Source organism: Macrotis lagotis, chromosome X (assembly GCF_037893015.1).
Source record: "Macrotis lagotis isolate mMagLag1 chromosome X, bilby.v1.9.chrom.fasta, whole genome shotgun sequence".
Lineage (NCBI taxonomy): Eukaryota > Metazoa > Chordata > Mammalia > Peramelemorphia > Peramelidae > Macrotis > Macrotis lagotis.
In genome coordinates this window covers 256,320,941-256,346,792 of record NC_133666.1, presented here as the reverse complement: position 1 = coordinate 256,346,792, position 25,852 = coordinate 256,320,941, and the positions used below count along the sequence as shown (strand labels likewise).

Sequence of the window (25,852 nt, the reverse complement as noted above, 5' to 3'; positions counted from 1 at the left end):
TCAGCATTAATACATGGAAGTCTTTCCAAGTTTTTCTAAAGTTTGACCATTCATGATTTCTTACAGAGCAATAATACTCCATCTCATTCATATTCAACTTGTTCAGTCATTACTCAATTGATGGATATAACCTTGATTTCCAATTCTTTGTCACTACAAAAGAACTACTATCAATACTTTTGTACATATGGGTACTTTCTCCCTTTATTTTTAATGCTCTCTTTGGGTTACAGACCTGGGTATTGCTGGAATAAAGGGTATGCACAGTTTCAATGTCCTTTAGGCATAGTTCCAATTGCTCTCCAGAATCATAGGAACAGTTCACAACTCCACCAACAATGCATTAGTGTCCCAATTTTCTTATAACCCCTTTAACTTTGATCATTTTTCTTTTTGTCATCTTAGTCAATCTGATAGGTGTGAGGTCTCACCTCAGAGTTGTTTTAATTTGCATTTTTTCTAATCAGGGCAGATTTAGAGCATTTTTTTCATATGGCTATAGATAGCTTTAATTTCTTCATCTGAGAAGGGCCTGTTCATTTCCTTTGACTGTTTATCATTTGGGGAGGAAATATATTTCCCACTGAATGGGAAAATCTCCACTCCATTGTACTCCGTGTTCCAGATGAAAGTCAGTCAGCAGCTGGAGGGAGAGTGAAATATTCTCCATCCATCATTAAGCTTTTATTAATCTTAATTGACCGGTTTGTGGTCAATGCATGCATATTACTCTCAGAGGTATAGTCATGGATTGGGTTCTCTCTCCATGTGAATATTTTCCTCTTCTGTCCATGGACTCTAGATGGTACAATAATAGAGCACCAGGCCTGAAGTCAGAAAGACTTGAATTCAAATCTGGCCTTAAAAACATACTAACTTCTGTGACCCTGGGCAAGTCACTTAATCTTGTTTACCTCAGTTTCTTCATCTGTATAATGAGCTGGAGGAAGAAATGGAAAACCACTCCAGTGTCTTTGCCATCAAACCCCAAATGGGGGTTTGAAGACAAAAAAAAAAAAAGATTGGGGGGTGGGGAAAGCAAACCAAAAAAACTTAACTCTTCTAGGGCAGCTCCCTAGAAGTTCCCTCAAGGAACTTACAGTCTACAGAAGAATATTAAATATATTCACATATAAGAAAATATGAGGCAATTTGAGGATGGAGAGTCAAAATATATAAGGAATTGACCACTGGATTTTTCTGTTATAGTGATAATGAGAATTAGGCACAATTCATGCTCCCTAAATAAGAACTGCTGCATATGTTATTGTAATACACTTACAGCCAACCTCAGGAAAAACATAGGGATATGGACCCACTCTATCACATGGTAGTAAAAGGTCAAAAGGTGAACCTTTGGTAAAAATGGAAGAATGGAAGATGGCACTATTAATGGAAAAGTGAATGCAAAGCTGTTTATTGAAGAAAGGGATAATGCCAGCAGCAGTAGTGGGGAGAGCAAGTCTTTTTATAGGGTATGCTATATATGAGGGCATAGTAGTATGGTTTCTATAGGGCCTAGGAGCCGCTTTGGAGTCTCCTTGAAGGATGTGTTTTGTTTGGGGGGGTCACCCAGGTGAAATTAGGCATTTTTTGGAGTTTCTATGGTGATTAGGATTAGTGTTCTTAGGAAAGGAATCACTGGAGCTCTACTGGGCAACAATTAAACTCAGACCTGGATCCAACAAGTGATGGCAGTATCTAGATATTAAGTCATTCAGCCTATAAATTTCCATCTCAAGATCTCTAGGGGTGCTGGGGCATCCTTGTAATAATTGATGCATTCATGATGAGGATAACCTTTCAACTCCTTCATGTGTTCTAACTTCTCAAAAATAACCATACCATTAGGCAGACACCCACAGGTGGGAGTGAAGTCACCAAGAGCTAAAGAGGGTAAGTTGTGGGCAGCTCAGTGAATAGTATTCAGCTCAGGGGATTACAGGCAAGTGACCATCCCTCTTTGCAGAAAACCAAACTTGAAGCCTTATGCCCCAAAGTAGTCATTTCAGGATAGAACAGAAGGTGACATGAAAATTTAATTGAGGCTATAGACATCTGAAATCTGGGTTTTTTTTTCACAGCCAGTTCATATTATCTGTTGAGACAAATTGCATACCAGCTATATTCAGGAAATCATTCCTGGAAAATAATTTTTCTAGACTTGAGAAAAATCTGATGGATCAAAAGATGCTCTAGATGTGACAGTGGTTTCTCCGTGGTGCATCACAGGAAAATTATGGTGTTGTTTGAATGTCTTGGGGTACCCATTGATGAAGTTGTGAAATGGCCAAGCTGATTCAAATAGAAATTTCTGTTAGATTACTAATTCTGAACTACTCTCCCAACAGCAACTGTCATTGTTACCCTTTCAAAAAATATTAAGACAGGTGGTACTTCCAGAACAAAGCCTTTCCTTATCTACTCCCCTTGATTGTCTTCTCTCCATCCTCAAATTGCCTCATATTTTCTTATATGTGAACAATTTAATATTCTTCTGTAGACTATAAGTTCCTTGTGGGAGAAAATACTTCATTTCTTCCTTGAATCCCCACCATCTATCAGAGGACCTGAAATGTAGATGCTTATTATTGAACTAAATGAGGCTTTTGAGTTGTCTTCAAGCCTTTGACCCTTTTCTTTTAAATCCTAAACCACATTTCTTTTTTTTAGAAAGATTTTGAGTTTTACAATTTTTCCCCATTCTTGCTTTCCTCTTATCACCCCCCCACAGAAGGTATTCTGTTAGTCTTTATATTAGTTCCATGTTATACATTGATCTCAGTTGAATGTGATGACAAAGAAATCATATCCTTAAGGAAGAAAAATAAAGTATGAGATAGTAAAATTACATAATAAGATAATGGTTTTGTTTTTTCTAATTTGAAGGTAATAGTCTGGTTTTTGTTCAAAGTCCATAATTCTTTCTTTGGTTACAGATGGTATTCTCCATTGCAGATAGCCCAAAATTATCCCTGATAGTTACACTGAAGGGATGACCAAGTCCTTCAAGGTTGATCATCACCCCCATGTTGCTGTTAGGGTGTACAATGTTTTTCTTGTTCTGCTCATCTCGTTCAGCATTAGTTCATGCAAATCCTTCCAGGCTTCCCTGAATTCCCATCCCTCCTGGTTTCTAATAGAATAATAGTGCTGAACCACATTTCTTAATTTCAAACCACAAAACTTTGGGGTCAGTTAACTAATACATTGGATGACAGATCAACATACTCTGATGATGGGTCACTACTAGGAAGATTAAATTTAATACACATAAATGTAAATCCCTGGACTTCATTTAAAAAAAAGAACAGTTGTACAAAGCACAGGGTAGGGAGATAAGACTAAAACAGCCAGTCACATCAAAAAGACCTAGAAGTTTTAGTGCTGTTCATTCCATTCTGAGTCAAAGATAAAATGATAGACCAAAAAAGCTCTTGAAATCTTATGCTACTTCAGCATAATAGCAGTCCAGAAAAAAAGGAAGTATCTCTGTAGCCTGTGCTGGTCAGATCCTTTCAGTCATAGGATGTTTAGTTTTGGATGCTACACTTGAGGAGTAACATTGAAGAACTCAAGCAGAGGAAGACTGGACTAGGACCAGGACAGGATTAGGAATATTTAACTTGAAGGAGAAAAGGCAGCCAGAAGGAGATAAATTTCTAATATATGAAAGGCTTGCAATGCTTGACATCAAGAGGAATTATTTCAAATTTGTCTTTGTATCTGTAATGCTCAACAGAATGCCTTGTACATAGTAAGCATGATACCTTTAGGGATTGATCACATTGCTTATCTCTTCTCAAATCCAAATGCTAAGATATCAATATGTAAATGAGGCCACTCTACAATGCTCACTCAGTAATACTCCAAAAGAGAGCTGAGCATTGCTCAGAGGCAAAGAAATAGTCTGGAATGGCCAAGTCTTCTCATTTTAGTCTTCTGACTATGATTCAAAGGTTATATGGTCACCTCTTTCTCTGTGACCTCCTCCTCCCATCTGACATGAGATAGTGGAAAAAGCCCTAGAACTGGAGTAAGGGCAGACGTTTGTGTCCTGCCTCTGATGCTTATTTGTTTGCAAAACTCAAAAACTGCATTTTTTTTCCTACTCTGGAGGCTTGGGAATGAAGCTGCAACCTCCACATTATGTTTCCTGTCAGATCTCTTCTGCCAGAGAACCTTCACTTTTTTAGCTGGAAAATACTCCTTTTAGCTAATCACAATATCCTCTAAGATCTTTTGCTCTCACTCATTTTGTCTCATTATTCACATGAGGTGAAGTGAGCTCTTACTACCTTAAATGTTGCCCTTTTCAAATAGCTGAGGTGAAGTGAGATCTTATTACCTTAAATGTTGCCCTTTTCAAATAGCTGATACAGGAGGCATGAGAAGTTAATCATTGCCTACTTTATGTCTTAGAGTTGATCACAGTGCTCCCTTCCCACCTCTGACCAATAAGTTGTTAGTACTTTCTAAATCAAGGAAGTGTTGGCCAGTGACTACAAAAGAATCTCTTCCCAGCTGTCCAAAGTGATTGTTATTCAGTCATGTCCAATTATTACTCAAACACACTGATTAAATGACATCACATCAGGTGCAAATCTGGGAGTAGTATCTAAGCTTCTGACTTTGCTTTTTTTTTTTTACTAGAAAATATTTTCAGTATTTATGTTACTTATAGACTCAAAGATTTAGGTCTGGAAGGAACCTTTGAGGTGATTTCCTTCATTCCTCTTGTAGCAGTTGATCCACCAGGTGATGCAGTAGATTCACCAGGTCTGGAGTTAGGAAGGCCTATGTTCAGTTCTGGCCTCATACTTACTGAAGTGACCCTGGGCAAATTAGCCTCTGTTTGCCTCAGTTTCCTCATTTCTAAAATGAGATGGAGAAGGAAATGGCAAACCACTCCAGTATCTTTACCAAAAAAAGCACCACATTTGGTCATAAAGAATCAAACAAGACTGAAAGAACTAAACAATAACAGTCCAATTCCCTCATTTTACAAATGCACAGAGGTTAATAAGTTGACCAAGGACACAAGTTAAAAAGAGAGCTGAGTATTCTACTCAATTCCTCTAATTCTACTATGTCTACCTCATAATAGGTTCTTTTAAAAGTAACATTCTAATAGAATTGTTTACAAACAAATTTTGATCTTATTTATTTTTTTACAAACAGTTCATATAGGAATCTCATGTTAAGTCTAGTGTCACCATTTAGATTCCTTATGACCTTTCAAGGGAAAAAAAATAAAAGTGAGCAACCAAATTTCTAAATCTACTAACCCTTTGTTCCACTACTCCCTATCTCCTTTATTTGTAAAGACAGAGTAATACAGGAGTACTATCTCTGGGTAATGGGATCTGTGCTCAAATTTTGCTTCTGTCCTCTCTAAAACTACCTAAGTGATTCTAGGTCTTAATTTCCCCAGGCCTCAAGTTTCTTCTTCAATAACACGAGGGGATTAGACTGAATGGTTTCCAGGTTTCGTTCCATCTCTGATGTAGTCTAGGAGTGTGAGATTCTAGAAATTTGCTTCCAAAAAAGAAATTTCTGATTATTCACAATGTTATTCCTAATATTAAATCTTAATACCTGCTATGTAGATCATAGATAATAGAGATGAAAATGGCAAGAGAGCCCAAATAGTCCAACCCTCTCATTTGACATATGCTAAAGCTGAGAGCTATGACAAGTTAAGTGACTTGTCCGAGGTTAAATAGCAAGTAAGTTTCTGAGGCAGAATTTGAATTTGAATCTTCTCAAGTTCAGTAACTCTGCTCACTACCATCCAAGAAAGATTTGAACCTTGGTATTCATATTGTTTATTCAAAGAAAATCCTAATTGTGTGGCTTTCATGAATTGTTGTTGCTAATTATTCTTGACATTCTACCACAATTGTATGGGGAGCCTTTGGGGTACAGATGTACATACTAGTCTATAAAATAGCAATTTTGTTCATGAGAAATAAATCCAGTCTAAATTAAGACCCCCATGCAAAGAAATATCAATAAAGCATCTTTTTTCATGGGCAGAATTACTTTGGGTTTCATATTAGCTAAATTAAAAATATGCTTTTATTAGGTGCAAGTGGTTTCCAAAGTGCTTTTCCTGGCTCTCATCTCATCCGTGTTTGCTTGATGGGTTGGTCTAGTACAGTTAAAGCAGGTTTTTTGGTTGTTAGTCTGCCAAATAATAAGGAAATTGGGAAAGTGACAGAGAGGAAGTAGGAATAGAAGACTTTTTTTTTTCCTTTTCCTTTGGGGTATTATTAACTAGAGAGTGAATCAGCTCTTATATTCAATTTCAAGTGACTCCTAAGATTCAGCTTACTGGATTCCATTCAAGATTGCAAATCCAGCTAAAATAGAGTACCTGGGTATCAATATAGAAATATTATTACTACAACTCTTTGATTCAGAGGATGTGCAATCAAACAGTACCAACCTTTTTTTTCCTGCTATAGTTCCATGTTCTCATGCATCCTCCAGGCACTTACACTTCAGTATGTGATGTGTCATCTCATCCTTAAATTACAGCATTTTTTTGTAATTTTTTCAGGTTCTGGATAGAAGTAGAGGAAAACAGCTTGTTTTCAGTTTGGAGCTTTGCTGTTTATTGGAAAAATTGCAAAATAGCTTTCTTTCCTACTTCCATCTTCCCCACAGACAAATACACCCCCTTGTCTCTTAGTAAAGAAGTTAAAAATGGCCTTACAACTACCCGCTTTCCTAAACCAATCACTTAGTGACAAAAAGACCATGAAACAAAAACCTATTGGTATTTTTTAAATGTTCAGTTTTGAAAGATGACATAAAATTGAGTATTTTTTTTTAGTTTATTTAATTTGAATCCTCAGCATTTAGTGGAAAACGAGTTTGTTCAAATTCAAAAGACTAGCAAGTTTGCTTATCCCTTGTATTGATTTCAGTGGGAATTAGAACTAAAATTTATTTGTTTAAAATTTTAAGTGACATTGCAAAGGCATGGCTTTATGTGATACTTTATTAATTTAAAAAAAAAAGTCCTGTAGTGGGATCAGGAAAGTGGAATTGTAGACAGAATTCATGCTCAAAGAAAGAAAATGAGTGCAATGTGATATTCAGAGGTGCAGGATTCTAGATGTATTTTTTTCCCCTTTGAATTAAGGTGTTTGCATCAGAATGTGTAAGATCATTGGAATTCAATTTGTGATCATTGTGTGGCTCTGGAAATCTTCACAGCTACATTTTAAAATTAGTTAAGAAAATTATGTGCTACTGCATGCATTAAATGATACAGTATTTTCAATTTGTTTTGATTAACTTCTCATCTAAGTTTTCAAGCCTGAGAAAAACCCAAGATTAATAGAATTAGGCTTAATACACCTGCCAAGTTTAAAGATATTAATTGGAAATCATTTGAAATATGCTAATATAAGAAAGAAGTCATTTTATAAATGCCAAAAGTATGTTTTTATCCTTCTATGATAACTAAAAATGGCAATATAAAACAATTCAAAAGAAAAGTGACTGTCATCACCAAGTACTACCCTGGTCTGTTAATCAAGTTTTAAAATACTGTATTACTATATGCTTTATTACATGTATATTTGAAAATATTTTCAGCACAGGATGAAATGAAGGGATAATAATTTTGAAATATTTGCCCTTTGAAATATTTGCCCTTTTAATTCTTCCTCTTACATTGATTCTACTTTTCTGGCAGTCTGTTCATTTATGAAATAAATACCCCCCCCAACTTTCCTATTAGCAGATTTCATTTTTGTTTTAATCTGATGTTTTTCACTACTATTAGATGAGCTAAATTAGGAAAAAATTTTATTTGCTGTGGTAACTAATATATTTGTTGAGTTTTTTCCTTTCATGTGTACTTTTGAACAAAGGTTTTGTCAAATAGTAAGTTCTTATCCCAGAAACTAGAGCCTTAGGATTTATCAAACAATTGATGATTGTCATTTAATATTGTTTCTTTTGTGCCTAATCTATTTCACTGATCCACCACTATTTCTTATCTTGTACCAGTTTTGATGACTGCTGATTTATAAAATAGTTTTGGATCTGGTATGGCTGGATCACTTGCTTTGCATTTTTTTCATTAATTCTCTTGATATTCTTGACTTTTTTTTACCTCCAAATGAATTTTATTATATTTTTTCTACCTCTGTAAAATAGGTTTTTGGTACTTTAATTGATATGACACTGAACAAATAAGTTAATTTAGATAGCATTGTCATTTTTATTATATTATCTTGGCTTACCTGTGAGCAATTGAAATTTTTCTAATTATTTAGATCTGACTTTATTTTGTGAAACATGTTTTGTAATTGTGTTAATATAGCTTCTGGGTTTGTCTTGGCAAGTATACTCCTGAATATTTTATGTTATCTACAATTATTTTAAATGGAACTTCTCTTTGTATCTCTTAATGTTGGGTTTTGTTGGTCATATATAGAAAAGGTGATGATTTATTTGAGTTTTTTAAATATCCTTCAACTTTGCTAAAGTTTCTAATTGTTTAAAGTAGTGTTATTAGTTGATTTTCTAGGGTTCTAAGTATGCCATCATATCTTCTGCAAAGAGTGATAGTTTTCATTCTTCTTTGCCTATTCTAATTCCTTCAATTTCTTTTTCTTTTCTTATTGCTAAAGCTAACATTTCCTGATCTTATTGGACATACTCCTGGTTTATCTTCCTTACATATAGTATTGGTTGATGGTTTTAGATAGGTACTGCTTATCATTTTAAGAAAAACTCCATTTATTTCTGTATCCTCCAGTATTTTTAATAGGACCTAGTGCAGTATTTTGAAAGGGTTTTCAGCATCTATTGAAATAATCATATGATTTTGTTATTTTGTTATTGATATGGTCAATTGTGCTGATCGTTTTCCTAATATTGAACTATCCCAGTTTATCAGGTATAAATCCTACTGGATCAGAGTATATTATTTTAGTGATAATGTTCTGTAATCATTTTGCTGAAATTTTATTTTAAATTTTTATATTGATATTCATTAGGGAGATTGGTTTATTATAATTTTCTTTGTCTATTTTGGCTCTTTCTGGTTTAGGAATTAGCACCATGATGATGTCATAAAAGGAATTTGGCAGAATTCCTTCGTCAACTTATTTTTCAAATAGTTTATATAGAATTGAAATTAATTGTTCCTTAAATGTTTATCCATCTGGGCCTGGAGATTTTTCTTAGGGAACTCAATTTCTTTTTCTCAGATGGGGTTATTTAAGTATTTTATTTACTCTTCTGTTAATCTAGGGAATTTATATTTTTCTAAATATTCAACCATTTAATTTAGATTGTCAAACTTTTTGGAATACAGTTGGTCAAAATAGTTCTGAATTATTACTTTAATTTCCTTCTCCTTGGTGGTGAATTCATTTTTCATTTTTGATATTGGTAATTTGATTTTTTCTTTTTTTAAATGAGATAAACCAAATATTTGTCCATTTTATTGTTTTTTTAGTTTCACTTATTAGTTCAATATTTTTCTTTCAAATTTTGTGTTTCTTCTTTGATTTTAAGAATGTCTAATTTGGCATTTAATTGGAAATTTTTAATTTGTTTTTTTTTCTAGCTTTTTTAGTTATATGCCCAATTCATTGATCTCCTCTTTCTTGCTACCATTTATAGACATAAAATTTCCTCTAATAACTCCTTTGGTTGCATCCAACAAGTTTTGGTCTGTTGTCTTATCATTGTCATTACCTTAGATGAAATTATTATTTCTTTGATTTGTTGTTTGAACCACTCCTCTTTAAAATTTGGTTATTTGATTTCCAATTTTTGGTTTATATTTTTTGTTACCCTTTATTAGATATAGTTTTATTGCATCATAATCTGAAAATGATGAATTTAAAATTTCTGCTTTCTTGCATTTAATTATGAGGGTTTTATGCCCTAATACATGGTCATTTTGTTTTGTTTTGTTTTTTGCATAGGTGCCATGAACTGCAAGGAAGGTATATTCCTTTCTCTTCTTCATTCAGTTCTCTCCAGAGGTTGATCATATCTAATTTTTCTTACTCTATTCACCTTCTGAACTTCTTGTTTATTTTGTGGTTTGATTTATCTAATTCTGCAAGAAGAAGGTTGAGGTCCTCCACTAAGATAGTTTTGCTATAACTTATTTAGCTACTCCTCTAAAAATCTGACTGCCTATACTACTTGGTTCATACATGTTTAATATTGCTATTACTTCATTGCCTATGATTCCTTTTATGAAGATGTAGTTTCCTTCCTTATTCCTTTAATTAGATCTATTTTTGCTTTAGTTTTATCTGAGATCAGGATTTCTGCCCCTGATTTTTTTCCCCCCTTCCGCTGAAGCATAATATATTTTGTTCCAGTCTTTTACCTTTACTCTGTGTAAATTTGTGCTACAAATGTGTTTCTTGTAAACATCATATTGTTGGATTCTGGTTTTTAATCCATTCTACTCTTTGCTTCTGTTTTATGGGAGTATTCGTCCTATTCATATTTATAGTTAAGTTTACTAACTTTGTATTTACCTCCATTTTATCTTGCCCCATTTATACTTTTCTCTTTTGTTCTTCTCTTTTAATTTTTCTTCTTAATTTTAACTTTAACTTTTCTTTTACCTTCCTTTTTATCAGTCCCTTCTTCCCCTTTCTTTCCCTCCCTCCACTTCTCTGTAAGGTTGGATAGATTTTTAAATTCAATTGGTATGTATGTCATTCCCTCCTTGGACCAAATCTGTTGAAAGTAGGATTTACTTCTTTTCTATACTGTAATAGATCTTTGAGCCTCCTGATATTGTGTTATTTATCATCTCTTAGTATAATCCTTTTTTTCATGTCTTTATTTTTTTATCTGTCCTGATAGAGTACCTTTCCCAAGGATTTATTGATAAGCAGCATTGCTTCATAGTCACTAAGTATGCTCCCCTCTTTTGTTCCATTAGAAATGCACTTCTCAAGAGTCATAAATAACATCAAATTATAATCAATTTATACTGCACCCTCTTTTTTCCCAATAGAGATTTTATGTTCCAATTACATGTTATGAAAGTTTTTCAGCATTCATCCACATGCAAATACATATTTATAAGTTATATATTCTACCCCACCCTCTTTCCTATCCCCCTCCCCTCAGCAGCAAATAGTCTGATAAGCGTTGTACATGTACACTTGTCTTTCACATTTACAAATTCGTCATATTCTGTATGAGGAATTAGGACTAAGGCAAAAGAAAAAAATATGAGATAGGAAGGGAAAACATAAGAGGAATTTTAAAAAAGTGAATACAGTGTTCATTCAGATTCTATGGTTTTTTTAGTTTAGTTTTGTTTTTCTTCATCTGGATGTGGATAGCCTTGTCTATAACAAGGCTCCTAGGGTTATCCTAGCTCACTGAACTGCTAAGAGGAGCTGCATCCATCAAGGTTGATCAGCTTACAATGTGGTAAATGTGTACAGTGTTCTCTTGGTTCTACTCCCTTTGCTCAGAATAAATTCCTGTAATTCATTCCATGCTTCTCTTGGATCTAACCATTCATGATTTCTTATAGAACAATAATACTGCATAACATTCATATACCATAACTTGTTCAGCCATTCCTTAATTGATGAGCATCCTCTGTTTCCAATTCTTCACTGCTATGAATTTTTTGGAACAAAGAGCTGCTATGAATATTTTGGAACATATGGGACTTTTCCCCTTTTTTATAATTTCTTCTGGATATAGGCCCAGTATTGGTATTGCTGAATCAAAGAGTATGATCAGTTTTATTGTTCTTTGAGCATAGTTCCATATTGCTCTTCAGAATGATTGGATCACTTCATTACTCCACTAATAGTGCATTAATGCCCCAGTTCTCCCAACTTTGATCATTTTTGTCATCTTAGTCAATCTGATAAGTATGAGATGGCACCTCAGAGTTGTTTTAATTTGCATTTTTCTAACCAGTAATGATTTAGAGTATTTTTCATATGATTATATATATATATATATATATATATATAGCTTTAATTTCTTTATTTGAAAGCTGCCTATTCATATGCTTTGACCATATATCATTTGGGGAATGACTTGTAACCTTATAAATTTGATTCAGTTCTCTGTGTATTTTAGAAATGAGACCTTTATCAGAACCCCTAGCTGTGAAAATTGTTTCCCAGCTTTGCATTTTCCTTGTAATCATGGCAGCATTGCTTTTATAAGTGGAAAATCTTTTTTAATTTAATATGGTCAAAATCATCCCTTTTGCAATTTATAATGTACTTGTCTGAACATAAATTTCTCCTCTTTCCATAGGACTGACAGATAAGAGTATTTCTTGATGTTAGTCTGTGGTATCTCCCTTTATATTTAAATCCTTTACCCATTTTGACTTATTTTGGCATAGGGTATGAAATGTGGGTCTATGTCTAGTTTTTGCTATACTATTTTCCAGTTTCCCCAACAATTTTTGTCAAATAGTGAGTTCTGATCCCAGAAACAAATTTCTTTGGGTTTGTCAGAGTAAATTACTGTAGTCAATTTCTCTTTTTCTTTTGAACCTACCCTAATCCACTGGTCCATTACTCTATTTCTAAACCAGTCCCAGGATTTATGTGGATTTATTTTATATCCTGATACTTTGCTGAATTTGTTAATTGTTTCAAGTACTTTTTTAGACAATTTTCTTGGGTTCTCTAAATATACCATCATATCATCTGCAGATAGTGCAAGTTTTGCTACCTCATTGCCTATTCCAATTCCTTCAATTTCTTTTTCTTCCCTTATTGCTAAAGGTAACACTTCTAATACTATACTGAATAGCAATGGTGATAATGGGCATCCCGTTTCACCTCTGATCTTATTGTAAATGATTTTAGTTTACCTGTATTAAATATGATATTTGTTGATGTTTTAGATAGATACTGCTTATTATTTTAAGAAAAACTCCATTTATTACTATACTTGCTAGTTTTTTTTTCATTTTTATTTAAGGCAATGGGGTTAAGTGACTTACCCAAGGTCACACAGCCAAGCAATTATGTGTCTGAGGCTGGATTTAAGTCCTTCTGACTCTAAGGCCAGTGCTCTATCCACTGCGCCACCTAGTTGCCCCCCTCACTAGTGTTTCTTTAAAAGAATAGATGTTGTTTGTCAAATGCTCATTAGAAATACACTTCTCAAGAGTCATGTATCACATCAAATTATAATCACTTTATACATTAGCTTCTTTTCAAGTACCCTCCATGGATGCACAATCCTCATGAGTCAAAGCATCATGCAAAGCCAAGTCATTTCAAGAATCATTTGTACCCTCTTCCCCCAGCATACTTTCTCCCACACTCTTCCCCTTTAGCTCCCCAACTATGGAGAACTAAAACCCTTCGGGGGGGGGGGGGGTGGTTGCAAGGCAAATGGGGTTAAGTGGCTTGCCCAAGGCCACAAAGCTAGGTAATTATTAAGTGTCTGAGGTGGAATTTGAACTCAGGTACTCCTGACTCCAGGGCGGTGCTCTATCCACTGGGTCACCTTGCTGCCCTAAAACCCTTCTTAACTAAAGTATGGATTGAGATAAGATCACTTCCTAATCTCTTTATGTCTAACCCACTCTCTGCCCCTGTGGTTCTACAAACCTCTAAGTATCTAGTAAAGTCAGGTCACACCTGATTTAATTAAATATAGAACCTCTAAGTCCTGAGACACTCTGAAGGTCTCTCTTAAGAACTTTACAATTGATTGTGAGGTATAGGAGACACTGACACAAAACCCAGCAATGGATGCCCTGATCAGAGAAAGTGCTGAGTTCTGTGTACAAGACAAAATTAAAGTAGATCAAAGGAAACATGAGACACCTAAGTTTAGAGTAAATATCCCAGCTTTTCACCTGGACTATTTGTGCAAGCCTTGTGGTAGAGCATTCTGAACTCCTATTGGTCTGATCAGCCACAGCTGGAAGCCCTGTAATTTGTCTCAAACATAGTAATATCATTTTGATCATATTTATATAGAGTAACAAGATCCAACTATACCCATTTCCTCTTTTTTTTTTAGAAATTTTTTTCAAGGCATACAGGGTTAAGTGGCTTGCCCAAGGCCACACAGCTAGGTAATTATTAAGTGTCTGAGACTGGATTTGAACCCAGGTACTCCTGACTCCAGGCCACCTAGCTGTGCCCCCCCCCCTTTCCTCTTAATGCAATCTCTTCAACTATATTTAACCCTTTACCTATCTAAGAGAAATAAAATTCTCAAGAGTTACAAGTGTTACCTTCCCTTGTAGGGTTGTATACAGTTTAATGTTCTTGACAACATTTTTTTGAGTTTTTTCCCCCTTTTCATTTATCTTTTTTTATGCATCTCTCTTGAGTGTTGTATTTGAACATTAAATTCTCTGTTCAGTTCTCATATTTTTAATCAGAAAATTTTAGAGTTCATCTGTTTCAGTGAACATCCCTGAAAGAATATGTTGAATTTTGCGGGGTAGATGATTTTTGATTGTAATCCAAAGTCCTTTGTCCTCCTGAATATTATATTCCAGGCCACCTGGATTCTTTAATGTTGAAGCTGGTAAGTACTGTGTAATTCTGATTGTGGTTTCTGGTATTTAAATTGCTTCTTTTAGTATATTCTCTTTAGCTGAGAATTCTGGAATTTGGCTAAAATATTTCTTGGAATTTTTATTCTGGGGTCTCTTTCTGGTGTTCTGTGGATTCTTTCAAAGATGATTTTTATCTTAATTGTTTTAGAATATTAGGGCTATTTTCATGATAATTTCCTGACATATTTTCTACTTTCTTTATTTGATGGTGGCTTTTGAATAGACCAATAATTTGTAAATTTTCTCTTCTGTATCTATTTTCCAAGTCATTTGTTTTTCCTAAAAGATACTATACATTTCCTTATATTTTTTCAACCATTTGTTTTTGTTTAATGGAGTCTTAGTGTCTCATAAAGTCATTAGGTTCTATTTTTTTTCCAATTCTGACTTTTAGAGTTTTATTTTCTTCAGTTAGCTTCTATATTTCCTTTCCCATTTGATTAATTTTAGTTTTTAAGTGAATTATGTTTCTTTTCCATGTGGTTAATTTTATTTTTTGATGAGTTACATTCTTTTTCCAGTTGGTCATTTTTACTTTTAAAGGAGTTTATTTCTTCAGTCAGTTTTTTGTAATTCTCTTGCATGGTTCTCATTTTTTTTCCATTTTTCTACTTCCTTTCATTCTTTGATTTTTAAAATCCTTTTTGAGTACTGCCAGGAGGATTTGGATTTGAGGCCAATTCATAAACTCCTTTGGGGCTTCATATGTAGGCAATGTGTTATAGCTTTCTTCTTCTGAGATGGCATTTTTATCTTCCCTATCTGAATAGTAGGTTTTGATGGTTAATGTTCTTTTTGTTGTTTTTTCATTCATTTTGATAGTTGAGCTCACTCCTGTGGTATACCCAAGCTTTTTTGTGTATGTGTGTGTGTGTGGGGGGCAAATCTGGTCCCTGGGTTGTTGCTGGTTTGTTTCCATCTTTATGTCCAGGCTCTGCCTATGCAGTGATTTCTTTACACTCAGTCCCATCTGCTGTTCTTGAGAACTTGTTTTGCTCTTTTTTTTGGTGGGATCTGTAGCTTTAAGGTCTGTGTGGAAACTTAATTTGAGAGCAGTTAGATGGCCCAGTGGGTCTTACCCTGAAGACAGAAGAACCTGAGTTCAAATCTTGCTTCAGACACTTATTAGTTGTGTGACCTTGGACAAATCACTTAACCCTGACTGCCTCACATCCAGGGCCATCTCCAGTCATCACGATTCATATCTGGTCATTGGACCCAGATGGCTCCAGTGGAGAAAGTGAGGCTTAGCACAGCACCCTTCACTCGAATGTGCTTGCCATGGCATTACCTCCCTGATGTCATGGTCTTCTTTGAGAATGAAAGACAAACATCACCATTAACTATGACCATTATGGTGATAGTTTCCTTTAAAAGTTGTGTGAGGTTAAGCTCTGAGAACACCACCATCACACCACCATCTTGACTCTACCCCAGAAGTACTGCCATAGTAACTTTTTAAGGTCAAATGCTTTTGTTGTTGTTTGTTCATATTTCCACCCTAATTCTTGATTTTGAATTTTATGTTAAAGTTAGACTCTGTTCCTTTTGTTTTGGGAGGAGAGGCACTGTCTTAAACTACCAGTTTTTTTGAACCAGTATTTTCAAAGCTGGCTCTGGAGGTTTGGAAGTTTTTGGTGCTTCCAGGGTGGTGTGATCTGGGGAGAGGTCTAGTCATTGCTCTCCTAGTTTATACTCAGGTCCTTACCCAGGCATGGCCCCTGAGCCCTTGGGATATAAGTTAGTACTATTTCTCAGACCCCTCCCATAGGGTTAGAAATAATACTTTCTCAGGTTTCCCTTATCTCTTGTGACCCAAAGCATACTCCTCAGGACTTCTACTCTCTCTTAATCAAAATGCTTCTGTCACTATCAGTTAGTTCTACCACTGGTGCTCATCATGTGAATTCTGGACCGGTCTCTACTGCCATTTCTCAGATCTTCCTTTCTGGCATCCTAAGTTGTCTTGGTCTGGATGAATGTCTCATTCAGATCTTTTATTGACTCTGCCACTCCAGAATTCTATTAGAAATGTTATTTTAAAGTTGATTGAACAGGAATTTTTCCCTAGTCACAATGTTTTTGATTCTCTGTCTCCAACTTTTTTTTCCCCTAGGCTTTGTGCTTATTGATATGTTTCTTAGATCCTATTTCCCTTCCCTCCCATCCTCTTAGCCCCTCCCTCCCAAGACTGAAAAAGTTAAAAATATTCAATAATAACTGTCTCTTCTATAATGGGAAACACACCTTCTCCCTGGAATCTCTCAAACCACCCAGTACACTTTAGGTAAACTTTTCTAAAGTTCAAGGCCCAGTAAAGTTTGGTGTTTTCCTACCTTTTCATTCTCCTTGCATATTACTCTCTAGCCAAACTGAAGACCTCCAGCGTGTTTCTCACCTCATCTGCATGGTGATGTCAAGTTGGTCAAGTCCATTAGCATTTATGAATCTCTTCCAGATGACCAGTCTCCATCTCCTAGCTAAAGATTAAAAAGAACTGCAAAAATAACCCTTCCTCTCAAGGATCTCACAATTTAATGGGGGGAAACAGCATCCAAATAGTCATGTACATTGTAGGCATAGACATGGTAAATTGGAAATAATTTCAAAGGGAAGGCACCAGTACTGAGGGAAATAAAGGCCCCTGATGGAAGGTGAACTTTGACCCAAGATGTAAAGGAAGTCAGGAGTCAGAGATGAGGCATTGGGGCTACTCATGAAAACATATAGGAAGAGACAAATGAAATGTTTGTCTAAGTCAAAGCAAGGAGCCCAGAGTTAGAGGAAATGGAGGGGTAAAGTGTAAGAAGACTAGAATGGTAGGAAGGGATCAGGTTATAAAAGGCTTCAGGAATTTTCCTGTAGTCAAAATTTTTTTGGCTCTGTCTCCAAATTTTTCCCTCTATGCTTTGTGCTTATTGATGTGTTTCTTAGATCCTATTTCCCTTCACTCTCAGTCTCTTAGTTCCTACCCCCAAAAGACTGAAAAAGTAAAGAAATTCAAGAATAACAGTCTCTTCTGTAGTAGGAAGCACACCTTCTTGAAATCTCTCAGACTGCCCAGGCCACCTCAGCTAAAATTCTGTTAATTTAAAGTGACATCTACCTAATCTCATCTCTTGACACCTTCTGATTGTGTGATCCTGGAAAAGTCACTTAACCCCCAGGCAACTCTTGGAAAAAGTTCTTGGAAAAAATCTTGGAAAAGTTCCTGATCAGCATTGATTGAAAAAAATGTTCCTTCCCCTGGAGCTCTGCCTTAAAGAAACCAAAAGTACCAGACCAGAGCAAAGCAAAACCAAAGAATAAATTGTTTTCCTTGGTATTTTATAACCGAAACATTATATGCATTAGATTGTTATTTGAGGAAATGTCTCTAATAATGATTTCTTTGGTTTTGGATTATCCCATCTTTAGTAATAACTTGTATTTATAGACTGCTTTAATGCTATCAAGACAGGTTCCTCTACCAACTCTTTTAGATTTTGCAAATGAAGAAGATGATAAGGTAGTGTCAGAAATGGAGTTTGAACTCAGCTTTCTCCCAGTTCCATTTTCAGTATACTTGCCACTATACTACGTTGTCATATATTAGAAGAGATAATTGAGTATCACCTGAATAGGAACTCATGTTAATTTAAAAGATCTCTTCCTCCTTAATGTATCCTCAAATAAAGAGTATCTAATTAATTTAATTCCACTCATGTGGAAATTGTTTTTTAGATAAGTGTAAGATTTTATCATCATTTAATATTTCATGTTTTGAAATTTTAATATTTTAGGAATTAGTGTTTGTGGTTTATGCTATTGAATGCCTAATTATTGAAAGTCTGATATGTAATTATTAGATTTTTTTAAATGAATGTTTAGATATTAAGCATAGTAAAGTATAACCTGAAGAGAAAAGAAACTAGAGACCAATTAATTTCATTAGACTATTCAAGAAGTTGTATAACAAACAAAACCAGAGACTAGGTTAATGGAAAAGAGACAGAGATGAGAGTGAGAAGAGACAGGAATACAACTGTTGCCTGAAGATTGGTGTTGATAATTTAGATTTGAGAGTTCCCACAAGTGAAAGGAATTCACACACAGCCCTGGAGTTTTAAAACCACTAAGAATTTATTATAAAAGCCTGCCAAATTTACAGATTAAAATATTTCTCCTCCTGGAGACTCAGTAAACTGCTTGAGAATAGGTTGAATAACAAAAGGCTAGGCAAGGTGCCTGAGAAAGAGAGTGAAAAGAGAAGCAGCCAGGAGAGCTGCCTGGGCTCCAGACTTTATAGTCTTGGACCCCCCCCCCCCCACTTGACTGAAATCAAAACCAAAGTGGAGGGAACAGTGGTGCATAGCCTTCTGCTTGCAGATGGTTGTATACTCAATGAAGCCTCTGAAGCTGAGATGCGACAAAGTATGGATCCATTCTCTGCTGCTTGTGCTAATTTTGATTTAACAATTAACAACTGGAAAACATGGGTGCTTCATCAGCCAGCACCACACCATCCTTTTGTGGACATCGATTACAGCAGATGGAGAAGTTTTGAATTCTGTGGACAAGTTCACTTGTGAACACTTGGACACTTGGCAGTGTCCTTTCCAGGGAGGTTCACATTGACAATGAGATTGACACATACACATTGCCAGAGCTAGCTCAGTATTTGGGAGACTCCAAAAGATAGTGTAGGAAAGAAGAGATATTAGATTGACTACCAAACTGAAGGTCTACAGAGCCGTTGTGCTGACCTCAATGTTATATGCCTGTGAAACCTATACAGTCTACCCAGCGTCACATCAGGAAACTGAATCACTTCCATTTAAATTCTTAGGAAAATTTTGAAGATCACATGGCAGGAGAAGATGCCAGACACTGAGGTCCTTTTTTGAGCTGAACTGCCTAGCATTCCAACAGTACTAGAGAGTGCAACTATGATGGACTGGATACATTAGAATGTCAGATGTACACTTGCTAAAAAAGTTATTTTATGAACTTACAAAGGACAAGCACTCACGGGGCAGGGGAGGGTCAGAAGAAGCAATATTGAGACACCTTGAAGGCTTCATTGAAGAACTTTAGAATTGATTGTGCAGCATGGGAGACATTGGGACAAGGATTGCCCAGCATGGCATGCCCTCATCAGTGAGGGTGCTGCACTCTATGAGGAAGATAGAATTGAAGCAGCTCAAAGCAAATGTGACATACATAAGTTTAGAGTAGCCACCCCAAATGTTCACATGGACCATTTGTGCCCAACCTGCAGTGGAGCATTCTGAGCTCCACATTCTCAGCTATAGTAGGATGCACTGTAATTTCTCTCAAATATAGTGATGTCATTTTGGTCTTCTTTGATAACTAAGGACAAAAACCAACCATCTAGACAGATATTTCTTCCTCCTTCTAACATATTCCCCACTCAAACAGAATGTAACAGTGTAAAAGATCACAAATTTGTTTACAGTTACAATGTTCCCTATGTCCATTATTTCCTCCATCACAGCCAGTTGTATTTGGGGATAGTAGAGTGAAAAGTTATAATTCTGAGATTGAAAATCTGAGTGACAAGAGTATAGTGATATCATCAATAAAAATGGAGAAATTTGAGGAAGGGATGTGTTGGGCAGGAATATATAATGAGTTCCAGTTTATACATGTTTTGTTAGAGATGCCTATAGGATATTGATGTCAAAATATTTTGCAATTGATAACAGGATTGGAGTGCAGAAGAAAAATTAGAAATGTATATACATATATACATATATGTATATGTGCACACATTTATTTATATGAGAATCATCTCTTGTAGCTATGCTAATTAAATCTGTAGAGGCTTATGAGATCACGAAAGAAGAGAATATAGAGAAAGAAGAAAAGAGATCTCAGAACCAGCAAAGATGTCTGAACTTAGTGTGTAGAAAAGGAAGGTTGGTGCAACAAGGGAGATTGAGTAGGAGCATAACTAAGAATCATTCAAGTCACAGAAGCCAAGGAAGGAAAAAAAGTGTCTAAGAGGAAAAGAATAATTAACCTTGTTTAAAATTGCTCGAGGTTATTGAATTAAAAAAGGATGTTGAATTTAGCATTTAATAAATATTTGGTAAACTTAAATCCATATTCACATTTCACATTATGGCATGTGGCTGAACTGGATATCTCTTAAGAAATAGCAGTCTACTTTTGATATGCCTCATTCAAAAGACATCCTAGATGGTACTGTCATACACTATTAGGGATAAAATTTCATGATTTCATGTAAGTTTCACAGTTGTGTTTGAAATATAAACAAATTAGTTTTTTTAGGTATAAAAGGCCTAATTTTAATTCTGAGAAAACTAAACCCTTGAGAGTCAAAATGACTAAATTTAATGCAGGACATAAAAAAAGAGAACTATTTCTATGATTTGGAATTCTGTGTTCTTTCAACTACTTTATACCATTTTTTCTTTATTGAAAAGAAAAAAGAAGAAACACTAAAAACCATAGCAGCAACATCAACAACAAAAGAAAAAATAAATCCTTTATGTGGAAGGGTAAGACCAAAGGACAACCTGCACTCAAGGGCAGGGACTTGGTCTTTCGTTTGGTTTGTAAAATGCTAGTAGTTTCTTATAAAAGTATAGAGTTATTCAGTACATAATAAATTGTAATGACTAATGAACTAGGAAAGAAGTTATGTAATTCCCATTATTTGTGAACTATGAAATAGTAAGAGGAAGTAACTTGTGACTGTGCAATGTACAGGTTTACATTATTTCCTTTAGTATCTTCTAACTGCTAAAATATTATAGCATCATAATATTTCCTTTTTGTTGCTCGTTATATTTAATGTGTCAAGGCATAAATATTAACATTTATTGGCAATTTTAAAGCTTTTAACTTTATAAAAATTAGGTTAAAGTTGACATCTTTGGGGAGGTGCTAAGATGAAAGAGTAACGGCAAGGACTCCTGTGAGCTCTCCCCAAACCACTCCAAATAGCTTTAAATAATGACTAACCAAATTCTAAAGTGGTAGAACCCACAAAATGATTAAGTGAAATAATTTTCCAACCCAAGACAATTTGGAAGATCCAATGGAAGAGTCTGCTGCATCAGGGTTAGAAAGGGCCCACAGCACAACCTGGGCGCCAGCCATCCAGGAGCAGACCTTGGGGCACCTGGATCTGTGGCAGAGGTGGCAGTTTCCAGACATCCTGGCCCAGGGATTGCCAAGGACAACCTGGAAAGTCACAGGAAAACTATGCCTTACCAGAGAAGAGTGAAGTACAGACCAGCAGAGATCCAGCCCCAGGAGACCAGAAGCAGATCTGAGAAGTCACTTGGCAGGGAGCAACCACCCAGCTTCTTCCAGAGTGCTCAGTCCATGGATTATAAGGGGGTCAAGAGAGATTGTAGAGGTCTCTTTGCTATCCCTGAGGTAGGACTCTGTGACTTCATTCATACTCAGATCCCAACCTGAGGTGGAGCAGGGACTCTTCTTGTGGTTCCAAGGGCAGAAAGTATTATTTATGGTCATCGACAGACCAGAGCACAGTCCAGGAGAGCAGCCATAGATCCTTATAAGACCTTAGAGGAGAACTTGCAGGTTCCTGGTGGGTATCCCTGAAAACAGCTACAAAAAATCAAAAGCTTAGGACACTGCATCCTCCACCATGGAAGCATATGCCCATCTTAATTAAAAAAGAGTTAAAATCAAGTCACAGTCTGGGTAAATAAGTAAACCATAGATGAAAAAAAATCCAACCATAGACAATAGCTTTGGTTCTATGGAGGATCAAAATACACACTCAAAACACAACAAAGTCAATCTTCCACATCCAAAGCCTTCATGAAAAATTTGAATTGTCTCAGTCTATGGAAGAACTCAAGAAAGATTTTGAAAATCAATAAGGGAGGTAGAGGAAAAATTGGGAAAAGAAATGAAAGAGATGTAGGAAAATCATGAAAACCAAATCAGCAGCTTGGTGAATAAATACTGAAGAAAAACCTTAAAAACAAGTTTGGTTCAAATAGAAAGCCAGTTCAAAAGAGCATTGAGGAGAAGACCTTAAAAATATGGGGGCGGCTAGGTGGCGTAGTGGATAAAGCACCGGCCTTGGAGTCAGGAGTATCTGGGTTCAAATCTGATCTCAGACACTTAATAATTACCTAGCTGTGTGGCCTTGGGCAAGCCACTTAACCCCATTTGCCTTACCAAAAACCTAAAAAACAAACAAACATATGGCCAAATGGAAAAGGAGATACAAAAGCTCTCTGAAGAAAATAATTCCTTCACTTGTAGAATGTAGCTAAGGGAGGCTGATGATTTTGTGAGAAATTTTGTGAGAAATCAAGAAACAATAAAACAAAACCAAAAGAATGAAAAACTAAAAGAATAAAATCTCTCATTGGAAAAGCAACTGACCTGGAAAACAGATCCAGGAAAGATATTAAAAATTATTGAACTACCTGAAAGTCATGACCAAAAAAAAAAGAGACTAGACATTACTTTTCAAGATATTCTCCATTGAAAACTGCCCTGATATCACAGAAGCAGTAAATTTGAAATTGAAAGAATATACCAATCACTTCCTGAATGAGATCCCAAAATAAAAACTGCTAGTCAGATTACAGTCAGATTTCAGAACTTCCAAGTCAAGGAGAAAAAATTTCAAGCAAACAGAAAGAAACAATTCAAATATCATGGAGCTGAAATTTGGATAACACAAGATTTAGCAGCTTCTACATTAAGGGTTTTTAGGGCTTGGGATATGATTTTCTGGAAGGCAAAAGACCTTAGATTACAACCAAGAATCAACTACCCAGCAAAACTGAACATACTCTTTCAGGAGAAAAGAGAGACCTTCAATAAAATAGGGGACTTTCAAACTTTCTTGTTGAACTGACTACAGCTGAACATTAAGTTTTATCTTCAAGTACAGGACTTAGGGGAAATATAGTGAGAGACAGGAAGAGCAAATCATGAGGGACTTAAAGATGTTGAACTGTTTGTTCCTATATGGGAAGATGATGCTGACAACTCATGAATCTTCTCATTTATTAGGGCAGTTAGAAGGAGCATATATAGACAAGACACAGGAGGGAGTTCAATTTGAAGGTATAAGATATTAAAAAATGTAATTAATGGGGAAGACAGGAATGTACTGGGAGAAAGGGAAAGAAGAGGTAGAATGAGATACATTTTTTCACATAAAAGAAACAAAAAACTTTTTCAGTGGAATGGAAGAGGGAAAGGTGAGGGGTAATTACTCTCATTGGAAGTGGCTCAGAGAGGAAATAACGTACACACTTAATTGGGGACAGAAATCTATCTTAACCTAGAGGAAAAAAGAAGAAAGGGATGGAGAAAGGGGAAGGGGGTGAAGAGAGGGACGATTGTCAGAGAGCTTAGTCAAATACAACACACTTTTGAGGTGTGAAAGAGAGAGAGAGAGAGAGAGAGAGAGAGAGAGAGAGAGAGAGAGAGAGAGAGAGAACAGAATAAATAGGAGTAGGGAGGAATAGAATTGATGGAAATAGCTGTAGCAATTGTGGAAGAAAAAATAATGTTGAAGCAATTTCTCTGATGGATTTATGATAAAGAATGCTATCCATCACAAAGACAGACTGATGGTGTCTGAATACAGACTGAAGCATATTTTTTCCCCCTTATTTTTCTCGAGGTTTTTTCCTGTGTGTGTGTGTGTGGGGGGGTTATATTTACTTTTACAACATGACTACTGAAGTGATGTTTTAACCCATACCAATTACCTTACTTTCTCAATGGGTGAAGTAGGATGAGAGGAAGGGAGAGACTTTGGAATTCAGATTCTGGAAGTAAATGATGAAACTTAATTTTGCATGGAGCTGGAGGGAAAAATTAAAATTAAAATAAATTAATTTTTTAAAAAAGATTGACAACTTTTAGAGTTCTTATTTAACTGAAGTGAGTTTTCCCCAAGTAGTTGACCCTAAATTAAGAGCAGTAATTATACACATTTGGACATATTTCCCTAATGACTTTGTTTTTAATCCTTGCAACTACTATCTTTTTTTTTGTCTAGACATGTTTTTTTCACAAGTGAAATTTTTTTTTTAAATAATAGTAATGGAATGGTAAGTACAATATTATAAGGTGTAAGTCCAAAGATAATGATAAACTTATGTAGTGACTATTTTACCATAACTATAAAAGGCTCTTATTGAAGTTATTCCACGATCTCATCAATAACAGAGCTCTGGTTTCATTATTAGCAAGTTTTATATGTTTGGGATTAAAACAGCAGAATAAAGAAATGAAGTACATACTCTCCAACTTAGAGTGGTTTCCATGTGTTATAATTGATTATGAGATGTTGGGAAACAATGGGTATATGCTAATCACAAGTGCTACTTCCTCATTCAAAGAATACTCAGTGATATGTGATGTCATATGCATAGCTATTGGCTTGTTTAACAAGATCTGTAGCTAATTCCTCCTGAGTCAATAAATTCTACTCTTGATGATTATTATACTCTCCAAAAACATTTAAATCTATAGAGCTGAAGTTATTTTTGGAAAGTAAAGGTTAAGAAAAGGTCAGTACTTGAATTCAAAATTTTGATTCTAAAGTAGTATTTCTCATGATCATGACTGAGGGTTTGTAGGAAAGAGCAAAGATAACTCCAGAATTAGAAAAGTGGAGAAGATATGAAAGATTAGGTTTAGGGAAAATTAATCAATAGAAAATATGTTCTTGTTCCTCCAGCTGTGAACAGTTCCTGGCAGCTGCTCTCTTTTCTGTCAGGAAAACAGCTACACTAAAAGCAGCAGTAGACACCACATATCCCCTAAGGGCTTCCTTGGCCTTGGCTAGAGAGTGTCAATGAAGACCTCCACCACTCTGGGCATAAGTAGATAGATAATGTGCTGGTGACTGCTTTTGCTTTTGCCCACATCCTTACCATCTGGTCAGACAATGAAGACAACTCTAATACCTTTCTGAGTCAAAAATGTCTTAGATGAGGAACTTTTTCTGTCCTTATACAAGCACTAGGATCTAGAGATAATAGAGGCCTGATTTAAGGAAGCACAGGGGAAGACTAGGTCAAATGTTCTGTATTTTTTGTTTAGTAGAGAAAGATAGGAAACCAAGTTTATCTCCATTAAGGTTGGGCATTCCAGTTGCTAATTCATATATAAACATCACCAAAATTTCTTAAAGATAATTTCAATAAAACTATTATGAACAAATTTCCAAGGGGCCAAGAAATAGTGATTAAGTAGCTTTTTAGCATATAAATCATTTTTATAATAGCT

General features: G+C 35.4%; 1 protein-coding gene and 1 long non-coding RNA gene across 5 annotated transcripts in view; one reads left to right on the top strand and one right to left on the bottom strand.

Moving 5' to 3' along the window:
- CWC27 (CWC27 spliceosome associated cyclophilin) overlaps window positions 1-25,852 on the top strand; it is a 311,278-nt gene that overhangs the window by 132,322 nt on the left and 153,104 nt on the right. The gene's annotated exons all lie outside the window — the stretch shown is intronic.
- The window catches only part of LOC141502253 (uncharacterized), an 84,512-nt gene continuing 75,580 nt past the window's right edge, over window positions 16,921-25,852 (bottom strand). The window contains exon 3 of the long non-coding RNA XR_012472474.1: window positions 16,921-17,058. This is a non-coding gene — a long non-coding RNA (uncharacterized LOC141502253). The remainder of the gene's footprint in view (window positions 17,059-25,852) is intronic.